The 13,973-nt window shown below is 41.7% G+C and overlaps 1 protein-coding gene across 3 annotated transcripts in view; it reads right to left on the minus strand.

Moving 5' to 3' along the window:
- Window positions 1-13,973, minus strand: part of LOC126336638 (organic cation transporter protein-like) — a 186,911-nt gene that overhangs the window by 85,993 nt on the left and 86,945 nt on the right. The gene's annotated exons all lie outside the window — the stretch shown is intronic.

Genomic DNA, 13,973 nt, shown 5'->3' on the forward strand with positions numbered 1-13,973 from the left:
GAAATACTGTCAACAAGAAAATCTTAATCTTTCAGAGAGAAAGATGTGACAAACTTCCTTTAATCTGGAAACACTAAACCACAATAAGTTTATACATTTCACTTTTATTTCTGTGTCTCCTTTAGTTAATATTTTAACTAAGGCAAAGGAATAATAATAAACAAACTTGAATGTAAAATGGTAATACCATTTGAAATACAATATGATGTGCTATGAAGAGAAAAGGGTACTTTAATCTGTAATTCAGAAATTAAGGAATACTATAAACATATCTTAGTAGCAAAGAATATACAATAAGGACAAAATCTTGTTATGTCAAAGACTAAATTTAATACTATATGGAACCATTATTGAACTGCAAACAATCACAGTATTATTTGAGAGAAGCAGTCTACTTATCTGTGGCACAGTGAATTTTTTGTCAGTTTGGCTGGAACTTATTGTTCAGGACAGTCACCCAATACAAACGTAATTGCAGTATATTAGGTCTACATAAATTGGATATACATTTTATGAGAAAGATGGTCATCACACACAAAACTATACAGCAAGCATCACTTCACTAAGAACAACTAGTTTATTTTGTTTCAGCATTATATAAGCCAGAAGTGAATAGAGGTTGTCATATGTATGGGAAAGAATGAAATAAAAATACACTATGTAAAGCAAAACAGACGATCCTGTAAGTTTTAGTCAAGGTACCTTTACATTGCAGCATTTAACAAAAGAAGTTCTGGGAGCATTCTAACCAATTTGGTTTAATTAAAGCCCTCAATCCTTTGGTTGATTCTGGTGTAGAATTTTCTATTGCCTTGGTGTCTGAATCGATACACAATTATGTGTTATGCTTTGAAGAAGAGGTGGACTCAGTGTGGCAGTGCACACTGTGATGAAACCTTTCATGAATTGCCCTCTAGAACTAGTATTAAGTACCAGTTATTCTTAATACCAGTTGAAATTACTAACAGCCAGGATCACAGTGTGATCAGAAGTGAACAGCAGTGATATATTAAACTACAGCTGGAACATATATTGTCAAGGAAGATGAGGCTGTAGGTGGTGCCATAGTTATTGCTGCAGGAACCTTTATAATCTAGCAAGTTATTACAGATTCCAAATATGAAAATATCTTCAGGGTGTAATAAAAATTGAAAGACACATTCCTCACATGCAGATGAAGAAATTATGTTATATGGATATGGGTGTAGAAATTCTTTGTTTCTATGTTACAACTCATTTTTCTCTAGCTCATAAATCATGGGAAACACACAAGAACAGAACATTAGAGTCATGGGGAACATGCACTCAATGTGACATAAGTTTGTGTTTTGCATCTCCGATGACCATTCTACATGTCCATGTTGCCGTGTGACATATGTCAGTTCTTGTTTACAGGGAAAAGTAACTGTTCCAGTAATCAGTATGGCCCTTGCAAGCACACAGATTACTACTAGAGTTAATTACAGACTTGGCTTGTGCAATGGCAGTGTACAGAAATGCAGGAATGGCACATGCCAATTTGAAGTATGGCTTAGTTGATGGCAACAGCGCTCACACTCAACGTTTGTACCAGGAGAGATTTCCAGGATTTCTGAAGCCATTGATCATTGACCAGATGACTATCTGGCGAGTGATACATGAGGACTGGCTGTATCTGTACCATTTACAGTGTGTGCAGACACTATTGACAGCTGATTTTCCTTTACGGGTACTCTTCTACGAGTGGTTTATTCAACAAAGTGTCAACCCTAATTTTAGTGTAAAAGTAATGTTCACAGATGAGGCATAGTTTCAATGAGATAAGATTGTAAATTTTCACAATTGGCACACATGTACAGATGTCAGTCCTCACACAACTGTTGAAGCAAGTCATCAACAAAGATTTTATGCCAATGTTTGGGCAGGCTTTGTTGGTGACTGCTTGATAGGGCCTCATTTTCTTCCACTGAGGCTCAATGGACAAAGTTATCATAATTTCATAAAGAATATTCTACTTTATCTGTCAGCAGATGTGCCTTTAGCTGTATAACAAAACATGTACTTCATGCACAATGGACCACCCCCTCAGTTATGTGTTAATGTCTCTTGTCTTCTAAGTAACACGTGTGGTGACAGATTGACAGAGAAAGATGGACCACTTGCCTGTCTTTATTCGTGGGGGTATTTGAAAGCTCTTGTATATGGAACCTCAAAGCAAGTTGTTCAGACTCTGTGTTATTATGGAAAGATGCAAAGCCATACGCAATACTCCTCCAGGGATACATCAGCACATCCGAGATTCACTATGATGTTGGGTTGATACATGTATCAATGCCCATAGGAGGCATATCGAACATCTCCTGTGAGAAAGAGTTGCATGCTCTATGCTGGTGTGTTCTGTTCATGTGTGTTTCCCATGATTAATGAGTTGGAGAAAATGAGTTGTAACATGGAAACAAAGCATTTCTATGCTATGTTCATGTAACATAATTTCTTTGTGTGAGAAATGTCTCCTGCAATTTGTGCCATACATTTTTGTTACATGCTGTATAAAAGGAAAAGGGAAACACTACCTAGCATTTGGAAGTAAGTGTCCCTTCATTGGAGATGGGAGAGGGCTACATTGAGGGGGGGGGGGGGGGCGGGGGGTAAAATGGAAGGGCAGGTTACTCAGACTCAGACCCACCTGAATGAGGACAAGAGTAAACAAAGAAGAAGGGCGATGTATCAGATATGATACATTGGTAAGTATTGTACAAGCTTCAGTCCAGATGACATTTACAGAGTGAGAAGAAAAAAATAGATTAAAGCAAAGAGAAATGAATTGTGCAGTTAAGTATTAGAATGGAAAAATAGACTTTACTGTAAGCAGAGGTGAGTCAAACATAGTAATTAGATGTTTTTATATGACACCTGTCTATGGAGTTAGAATGGCAGAATGTTTCCAAAAAACTCACAGCATATTCAATATACATTTGCTGGTCATGCTATGATAATAGTGGAAGACTTCAACTTTTCAACTACTGAATAGCAGAGTCACATGAATAAAAAAAAATCCAAGTGTCACTGACAGGTATATAAAACTGCTCTGAATGTCTTTTCTGAAAATTAGTTTCATCAGTTAAATACTCCACTCATGAGGGCCAAAATTTAGGTCTAGTAGAGACTGGACCCAAGGTTTTTGATTCAGTTATTGTATAGGAGGTAACCAGTGACTATAAGATTGTTGTAGCAATGGTGGCTAGAGGTGTTACAAGAAATATTAACAAAGAGTAGGGGAGTATATTTGCTTAGCAAATGTGACAGAAATGGGTGGCATATAAGCTGAGCAATCAATATCAAACATTCTATTTGGAGATGAAGATGTGGAGTATCAAGGAATAACATGTACATATAAATGTGTCGAGCTAGGTTGTCAGGGATTGGAAAGACCCACCATGGTTCAATAGTCATTTCAGAAAGTTGCTACAAAAATATAGAGAGTTTCATCACAAATTTAAATGAATTCAATGCTGTATTGATTAGCAAAAGCTGAAAAATGTCAAAATAAGTGCAGCGGAAACATATGAGAAATTTCCAATAAATTTGAAAGTAAAGTTTTATCTAGTGATTTAAATAAATGAAAAAACCTTAAGAATTTTTGATCTTATGTGAAGTCAGTAAATGGTTGAAAATTATCTATACAACACCTCAGCAGGCACACTGGCACTCAAACAGAAGATAACAGAGAGAAGTCTGAAATACTGGATTCAGTTTTCTGACATTTTTTCAATATGGAAAATCAATTGTCACATGATTGCTGAAATGACAAAAATGTCCTCAAAGACTAGAAAATTGATTACAATCACGTAACAAAGGAAAGGAAAGTAGACATGATGAGATTCCTACACCATTTTATTTTGTATTAAGTGAAAGAACTTACTCCCTTTCTAATAGTTGTTGTCCGTATGTCACCAGAGCAACAAGTGATTGTAAAGAGGCAATTTTTATACACATAATTATTGGCCTACAAACTAATATCAATCTGTAACACATTTATGGAACACAAGAACATGAGATTTTTATAATACAGAATGCATCCCTTCCTAGCTATACTGGACTGATAGAGATGCTTTTTTGTTGCCATTTAACCGTCATGGCCAGACAAACCATTTTGTATCTGATTTGATAGGATTTCTGTTGTGGTGCCGCCTCAAACGAATTTCTGAGTCTAAACACAAGCAAATAAACTAGTCCTTGGTTGCAGAAAACAAAGAGTCCAAAACTCTTTAAGTGACCTTAGTGGAAAAAAATATTCAAATTAAAGGTAAGAAATTCAGATGTCCACCAAGTGATAAAAATCCATTTGATGGTCATAAGTCCATGAAAAGTCAATAACACTTGTGCTATCTTTCATTAAAGAGAATAAATATATGTTAATAATTTCAGTGGTACTGAATGAGCAATAAAAAAATGAATAAATATCTTGGTTCTATTCTTTAGATTTGAATTTCTCTAAAGTCTTTATCTCCTTGACAACACATGCAAATCTGCATCTCCCTTATTACACATACAGGTCTGCAATCTATGTCTGCATGTTTATACATATGAACATGTTAGTTAACTTATAAAAATACATAATACGTGTTTCACAATAGCAGTGGTTGCTTAATATGTAGACATCACAAATTCTAAAACAGAGGACTTGGTTAATTGAAGGAAAAAACAAAACTTTTGTTTTATAATTGTAACTTGGTATTGCACTTTAAATAGGTTACTGAGTAGGATTAATCACAGACTTGACTTGTGCAATGTCAGTGTTCACAAATGCAGAGATGCAATGTCAGTGTACACAAATGCAGAGATGACAGATGCCCATTTGATGTATGTATTAGCTGACGGCAATGATGCTTGCACTCCACGTTTGTACTGGGAGAGATTTCAAGGATGAATGTGTCCTGACAGGAAAACATTTGAAGCCACTGATCATCAGCTTAGGGAGCATGAGGCATTTGAGCCTGATACTCAGGATTGAGGGAATTATAGAAGGACAAGGACACTGGTGTGGGAGGTGGCAGTTCTTCCTGCAGTTGACAAGCCTAGTGTCAGTACAAGACATGTAGCTGCAACATTCAAAGTTGAACACATGACTGTCTGGTGAGTGTTACACAAGAACCAGCTGTATCCATACCATTTACAGTGTGCACAGACACTATTAGCAGCTGATTTTCCTATCCAAGTACTCTTTTCAAATGGTTTTTTTCAATAAAGTGTCAACCCTAATTTTAGTGCAGAAGTGCTGTTCACAGATGAGGTGTAGTTTCAGTGACATAAGATTGTAAATGTTCAAAATCACAATCAGCATATTTGGGCTGTACCCTGAAATGAGAATGAGAAATGTCCTGCCCACTATCCTCCCCCCCCCCCCCCCCCTCAACAGTGGTATTCTGTCATCCGTCGAACCTACACAATATACTCGCCCATCCTTACACAACCCCTGCTCCCCACCCCTTACCTCATGGCAAATACCCCTGTAATAGACCTAGATGCAAGACGTGTCCCATACATCTTCCCCCCACAATCTACTCCAGTCTGGTCACTGATATCACCTATCCCATCAAAGGCAGGGCCACCTGTGGAATCAGTCATGTGATCTACAAGCTAAGCTGCAACCAATGTGCTGCATTCTATATGGGCATGACAACCAACTAGGTGTCTGCCCACATGAATGGCCACCAACAAACTGTGGCCAAGAAACAAATAGATCCTGTTGCTCAACACGCTACCAAACATGACATCCTTCATTTCAATGACTGCGTCACAGCTGGTGCCATATGGATCCTTCCCACCAACGCCAACTTTCCTTAATTGTGCACGTGGGAACTTTCCCTGCAATACATCCTACATTCCTGCAACCCTTCTGGCCTCAACCTTTGTTAGTCACTGACCTAATCCATGCAACCCCTTCCCTGTTCCCATTCCAGAACTAAACAGCTGTCATTCCACCATCACACCCAGTCTTTTTACTTCCCTCGTTTTCTGCTACTTTCCCCATCCCCCTCTCCACCTCTCCCATGCTCTCCGTCTAATCTGCAGCTCTTCACTGTCTGCCATGTGCCATGTGCATCATACTATCCCTCCCATTCCTGCCCCAGCCCTCTCCTTACCCTGACCTATTCGTCATTCCCATCATGCATTGGTCCTGCAGCTCGCAGTGTGGTTTCAGTTGCCTGAGACTGCAGTCGTGTGCATGAATTGTGTGTGTGTGTGTGTGTGTGTGTGTGTGTGTGTGTGTGTGTGTGTGTGTGTGTGTGGGTGGGTGGGTGGGTGTGTGATCTATTGTTGACAAAGGCCTTAAAGGCCGAAAGCTTTATTTGTGACAGTCTTTTTGTTGTGCCTATCTGTGACTCAGCATCTCTGCTATATGGTGGGTAGCAACTTCCCCTTTCATAATATTGTTACATTCCATCCTGTATTTTCCATTGTTTGATTTTAACCATAAAGATCAGTTTTATCTGCTTTTCACTTGAAAAACTTTCTCTCTATATTGATCTATGGACAGTATTGTTAGCGTTCTTTCCATGTATTCACTCAATCCTGTGATAATCTCCCATGGCAGTAAAGCTATGGTCAAAAGAAAATTTATTTGTAGAAACATGCAATAAAAGTATTGTGTAAAGTCAATAACAAAACATACTGCAGAAGAAATTTCTGGTGACTGTTAAGCTTTCATACCTAAACATTTACTCCCTAATTGCATTTAGATTAATAAAATGTGTGACTTTGCGACTTTAGAATGAACTGTGAAATTCACAACCACTGAACCTACGCAATATCCTTGTCCAATCCTATTCCATCCCTGCTCACAGCCCTTTGCCACATGGCTTACATCCCTGCAATGGGTCTGGGTGTAAACCTGTTTAACTAGAATAAAATTTTAACTCTGCAGAGGAGTGTGCACTGATGTGACACATCCTGAGAGGTTGAAATTGTGTACCAGACCGAGACTTTCACTTGGGAACTCTGCCTTTCACAGGCAAGTGCTCTACTAACTGAGCTTCCCAAGCACCACTGATGATCCATTCTCACAGCTTTACTTTCACTCGTACCTCATCTCCTACCTTCTGAACTTCACAGAAGCTGTCCTGTGTACCTAGCCAGACCAGCATTCCTAGAAGAAAGGATATAGCACAGACATGGCTTAGCTACAGCCTGAGGATGTTTCCAGAATGAGATGAGGTCCTGGTGGAAGTAAAGCTGTGAGGAGGGTTCGGAGGGTAACTCAGTCAGTAGAGCACTTGCCCATGAAAGGCAAACTTCTCGAGTTCGAGTCTTGGTCCAACACAAAGTTTAAGTGTGCCAGGAAGTTCTATATCAGCACACACTCCACTGCAGAATGAAAATTCATCCTATGCATTTGTCCGATAAAAAGCCGTGTCATACTGATGTATGTCCTGCATATACACGATCTTTAAACAGATCTACTGGTCTCTATAAATCGCCAACACACAATCTTCTGTTGATGTCAGGGCCAGTTTAAGGTCGAAGCAATACAAGCCGCCGCTATGGACACCAAGCTGGGAGGAGCGCCAGAGACGCTATAACTTTGCAACATTTCCATATATGATTAGCAGCGGCCTCTTGAGGCCTCAAGTTGAAAGGGGCGAAATAGTAGCGACAATTGACACGGGCCGCCAAATGAACAGTCACTCAGGCTGTTGTGTGTTGCATAATTGCAAGCACTTGGATCCATGAAAGGCCAAAAATGTCACAGTGGTTGGAGCAAATATGAGGCGTGTATTTTAAGTAAGTACCGTTTTGAAATAAAAGAAACAGATGTGCTAAGATATCTCAATAATTTTATTTTTATATGAAACCTGTACCTCAATCTACACACTGACACCATTACAGTCTGATTCTTCCTTGTTTACATTGCGTACTGAGAGTTTAAGATGCCTCCGATAATCGTGAATCCCGCCGACTGTGAAGTACGGGCTGTCATGAGATTTCTTAGTGCTAAAGGTCTAAAAGCGATCGATATTCATCGTGATATCTGTGCAGTTTACGGAGAAAACATTATGAGTGATCCTATGGTAAGGAAGTGGGTGAGAGCATTTAAAGATGGCCGCACAAATGTGCATGATGAACAACGGAGTAGGCGTCCTTAGGTCGTTCATGAAAATTCGCTGCAGGAAGTGGACAATAAGGTGAGAGAAAACAGACGCTTTACGATTTCCTCCTTGCAGGATGACTTTCCTAATGTTTCTCGTAGTATTTTGTATGGCATTGTTACCGAGCTCTTGAATTGCCTAAAATTGTGCGCACGTTGGGTACCGAATATGTTGACGGATGTGCACAAAACCAAACGTTTAGACAGTGTATTGACTTTCCTTGAGCGGTGATGATTTCTTAAGCTAAATTGTTACGGGCGATGAAACATTGGTGGCCTACGTCACACCAGAATCAAAGCAACAGTCCATGGAAGTTGAGCAAGGGCATCGTTTTGCTGCAAGACAATGCCCGTCCGCATGTGGCGAATCAGACCAAAGATCTCATCACATATTTTCGATGGGAAACTCTAGATCATCCTTCGTACAGCCCCAACCTTGCGCCCAGTGGCTACCATCTGTTCCTGCACTTGAAGAAACACCTGTGCGGTCAGTGTCTTCAACACAATGACGAAGTTTGGTTTGTTTTTGGGGGAGGAGGCCAGGTAGTGAGGTCATCGGTCTAACCGGATTAGGAAAGGAAGAGGAAGGAAGTCGGTCGTGCCCTTTCAAAGGAAGCATCGCGGCATTTGCCTGGAGCGATTTAGGGAAATCACGGAAAACCTAAATCAGGAAGGCCGGACGCGGGATTGAACCGTCGTCCGCCCGAATGACGAAGTCAAAACAGTGGTGATGCAGTGGTTAACAAGTCAGGCGGCAGACTTCTATGAGGAGGGTATTCAAAAAGTGGTGCAACGTTATGACAAATGCCTCAATATTGACGGAAATTATGTAGAAAAGTAGATTAAGGTACAGGCTTTCACGTAAAAATAAAATTATTGAGATATCTTAACACGTCTTTTTTTAATTTCAAAACGGTACTTACTTAAAAAAACGCCTCGTATGTTCGAATTACCAGATGCGATTCGGGCTTGAGCTACTTCCAGAGATAACACCCCTGGGGTGGGGACAAAAAAAGATAAGCCAAGGAGCGGTTGGCCATCAATTAGAGAGGAACAATGCAGTGACGTCGCAGCATTTGTGAAAAATTCACAAAATAATGAAGCTGACACGGAAAAGGTCAGCAAATGTGGTTGTGCCACAGTCAGCTTTGCGCAAGCATATGAAAGAGGACTTATAGTTATGTGCACATCAACCAACGTTGTGTTCAGGTCTTCGGCACAATTCCAAAGCGAGGCAAAGTGATCTTCAGCGAGGAATACGTCATTTACCGAAGTTCCTATTCACGGGACGTCGTCTGTTAGTTCAGCAAGATAGTGCATCATCCCATTCATCCCATTTTGCTATTTCGGTGCTGCGTGTCTAAATGAGGTTTACCCAGTACGCTGGGTTGGCCATGGATCACCTGAACTGAAGGTCGTAAGAAAAACTTACGTTACCAGCTGCACTTGTCCGGCCACCTCGCAACCCCCACCATCCATCATATGACAATGAGATCGAGCGTTTTATAGAGACATTTTTGCAGAGCAGTGATTATTGACCTGAAGATAGTGTGTATGTTTATAGAAATGCATTATTACGACTATCATCATTGAAGTGACAGTATCTGGATATAAAAAAGTGGGCTTTTACCTGTCGAATAAAACTTAAACTTCGAGAAATTCATGACCGCACTTCTAACAACCCCGACTATTTATTTCTGGATTACTGGAAAAATAATAAATTAATTAACTAAATACACTGAAGTTATAAAAGTCATGGGATTCCGCCAAATATCGTGTCGGACCTCCTCTGGCCTGCCGTAGAGCAGCAATTCGACCTAGTATGGACTCTACATCTACATTTATACTCCGCAAGCCCCCCAGGGGTGTGTTTTGGAGGCCACTTTACGTGCCAATGTCATTACCTCCCTTTCCTGTTCCAGTCGCGTATGGTTCGCGGGAAGAACGACTGCCGGAAAGCCTCCGTGCGCGCTCGAATCTAATTTTACATTCGTGATCTCCTCGGAAGGTATAAGTAGGGGGAAGCAATATATTCTATACCTCATCCAGAAATGCACCCTCTCGAAACCTGAACAGCAAGCTACACCGCGAGGCAGAGCGCCTCTCTCGCAGAGCCTGCCACTTGAGTTTGCTAAACATCTCCGTAACGCTACCACGCTTACCAAATAACCCTGTGACGAAATGCGCCGCTCTTCTTTGGATCTTCTCTATCTCCTCCGTCAACCCGACCTGGTATGGATCCTACACAGATGAGCAATATTGAAGTATAGGTCGAAAGAGTGTTTTGGAAGCCACCTCCTTTGTTGATGGACTACATTTTCTACGAACTCTCCCAGTGAATCTCAACCTGGCACCCGCCTTACCAACAATTAATTTTATATGATCATCCCACTTCAAATCGTTCCGCTCGCATACTCCAAGATATTTTACAGAAGTAACTGCTACCAGTGATTGTTGTTGGGAATCCCCTGCAGAAATACGGAGCCATGCTGCCTCTGTAAACGTCCTTAATCGTGAAAGTGTTGCCAGTGCAAGGTTCTGTGCACGAACTGTTGGGCGGTCTGGGTGGCCAAATCATTCACTCAAATCGTCCTGAATATTCTTCAATCCAACAGCGAACAACTGTGACCCAGTGACATGGTCGAACAACTGTGACCCAGTGACATGGTGCATTATCATCCATAAAAATTCCATCGTTGTTTGAGAACATGATGTTCATGAACGGCTGTAACTGGTCTCCAAGTAGCGAACATAACCATTTACAGTCAACAACCGGTTCAGTTGGTCAAGAGGACCCAGTTCAATGCACGTAAACACAACCCAAACCATTGTGGAGCCACCAGCAACTTGCACATTGCCTTGTTGACAGCTTGTTTCTATGGGGTCTGCGCCATACTCGAACCCAACCATCGGCTCCTACCAACTGAAATCGAGACTCATCTGGCCAAGCCACGGTTTTACAGTTGTCTAGACAAAAATGGATCAAATGGCTCTGAGCACTATGGGACTTAACTTCAGTCCCCTAGAACTTAGAACTACTTAGACCTAACTAACCAAAGGACACCACACACATCCATAGCCGAGGCAGGATTCGAACCTACGACCGTGGCGGTCGCGCGGTTCCAGACTGTAGCGCCTAGAACCGCTCGGTCACGACCACCCCGGCCGGCTTACAGTCGTCTAGAATCCAAACGGTAATGGTCACGAGCCCAGGAGAAGATGTCGTGCCATTATCAAAGACACTCGCGTCGGCCGATTGCTACCGTAGCCCACTAACGCCAGATTCCGCCCATTGTTGATTTCTCCGATTATTGAACGCAGTGTTGCTTGTCTTATCACCGACGACTCTACGCAAACGTCACTGCTTTCGATCGCTAAGAGAAGGCCACTGCGTTGTCTGTGGTGAGAGGTATCGGCTGAAATTCGGTATTCTCGGCACACTCTCGACACTCTGGATCTTGGAATATTAAATTTCCTAACGAGTTCCGAAGTAGTATGTCCCATGCATCTACCTATAATTGCTATTCCGCGTTCTAAGTCTGTTAATTCCTGTCGTGCGGTAGTAATCAAATCGGAACCATTTCCACATGTATCACATGAGTATAAAAGACAGCTCCACCAATGCCCTGCCCTTTTATACCATTCTTACGCGATACTATCACAATTCGTATACACTACTGGCCATTAAAATTGCTACACCAAGAAGAAACGCAGATGATAAACGGGTATTCATTGGACAAATATATTATACTAGAACTGACATCTGATTACATTTTCACGCAATTTGGGTGCATAGATCCAGAGAAATCAGTACCCAGAACAACCACCTCTGGCCGTAATAACGGCCTTGATACGCCTGGGCATTGAGTCAAACATAGCTTGGATGGCGTGTACAGGTACAACTGCCTCTGCAGCTTCAACACGATACCACAGTTCATCAACAGTAGTGGCTGGCGTATTGTGACGAGCCAGTTGCTCGGCCACCATTGACCAGACGTTTTCAATTGGTGAGAGATCTGGAGAATGTGCTGGCCAGGGCAGCAGCCGAACATTTTCTGTATCCAGAAAGGCTCGTAAAGGCCTGCAACATGCGGTCGTGCATTATCCTGCTGAAATGTAGGGTTTCGCAGGGATTGAATGAAGGGTAGAGCCACGGGTCGCAACACATCTGAAATGTAACGTCCACTGTTCAAACTGCTGTCAATGCGAACAAGAGGTGACCGAGACGTGTAACCAATGGCATCCCATACCATCACACCGGGTGATACCCCAGTATGGCGATGACGTACACGCTTCCAATGTGCGTTCACCTCGATGTCGCCAAACACGGATGCGGCCATCATGATGCTGTAAACAGAATCTGGATTCATCCGAAAAAATGACGTTTGCCATTCGTGCACCCAGGTTCGTCGTTGAGTGCACCATCGCAGGCGCATCTGTCTGTGATCCAGCGTCAAGGGTAACCGCAGCCATGGTCTCCGAGCTGACAGTCGATGCTGCTGCAAACGTCGGCGAACTGTTCGTGCAGATGGTTGTTGTCTCGCAAACGTCCCCATCTGCTGACTCAGGGATCGAGACGTGGCTGCACGATACGTTACAGCCGTGCGGATAAGATGCCTGTCATCTCGACTGCTAGTGATACGAGGCCGTTGCGATCCAGCACGGCGTTCCGTATTACCCTTCTGAACCCACCGATACCATATTCTGCTAACAGTCATTGGATCCCGACCAACGAGAGCAGCGATGTCGCGATACGATACACCGCAATCGCGATAGGCTTTATCAAAGTCGAAAACGTGATGGAACGCATTTCTCCTCCTTACAAGAGGCATCACAACAACGTTTCATCAGGCAACGCCGGTCAACTGCTGTTTGTGTATGAGAAATCGGTTGGAAACTTTCCTCATGTCAGCACGTTGTAGGTGTCGCCACCGGCGCCAACCTTGTGTGGATGCTCTGAAAAGCTAATCATTTGCATGTCACAGCATCTTCTTCCTGTCGGTTAAATTTCTCTTCTGTAGCACGTCATCTTCGTGGTGTAGCAACTTTAATGGCCAGTAGTTTATGTATTATCGCCATTCGATGACTGTTGTCACCTCAGTGTATGTTCGTGAGAGATTTGCCTATTTTGAATGTTCCGGACTTCCACTCGAGAATTCTTCAGAATAAATGGCTGATTAAATTCATTATTTAACTACACATCACCGTCACATTAGGATTTGTAAAACGGTTGAGATGACAGGCATATAATTCCCAGAAACACTTTATGCTGCAGAAACTACAGTGATCCATGGTCATACTAAGATCAGAGAGTTGAAAAGCAGGAAAGAAAAATTTTGAGGAAAAAATATGGACCAGTGTTTCGGGAAGGAATTTGGGTAAAGAGGCCAACTAGAGAGATGTACAAAGACATAGAAACAATAACAGACACCATTAGAAAGAGAAAGATGAAATTTTATGGACATATCAGCAGGATGAATAAAAGCAGGCTCACAAGACAAATCTTTGAGATAATGAACAAGAGCAAAAACAAGACAAAGTGGATCACTGAAGCAGAAGAAGACATTAAAGAACTGGGGATCACACAAAACAACATAATCAATAGAGAACAGTTTAGAAATATCATACAGAAACACACGCTTAAACAAGAACATACGGAGAACAGAACGGGAAAAAGATGGTCGGAAGAACGCAAGGGAGAACACAGTGAACGTATGAAGAGAATTTGGGAAGAACGAAGAAAGAAGAAGAAATCATGACTACTCAAGTTCAATCGCTCTCTCAAAAGGGAATAATCGAAAATAATATATATATATATATATATATATATATATATATATATATA

The sequence above is a fragment of the Schistocerca gregaria genome, chromosome 1 (assembly GCF_023897955.1).
Source record: "Schistocerca gregaria isolate iqSchGreg1 chromosome 1, iqSchGreg1.2, whole genome shotgun sequence".
Classification (NCBI taxonomy): domain Eukaryota; kingdom Metazoa; phylum Arthropoda; class Insecta; order Orthoptera; family Acrididae; genus Schistocerca; species Schistocerca gregaria.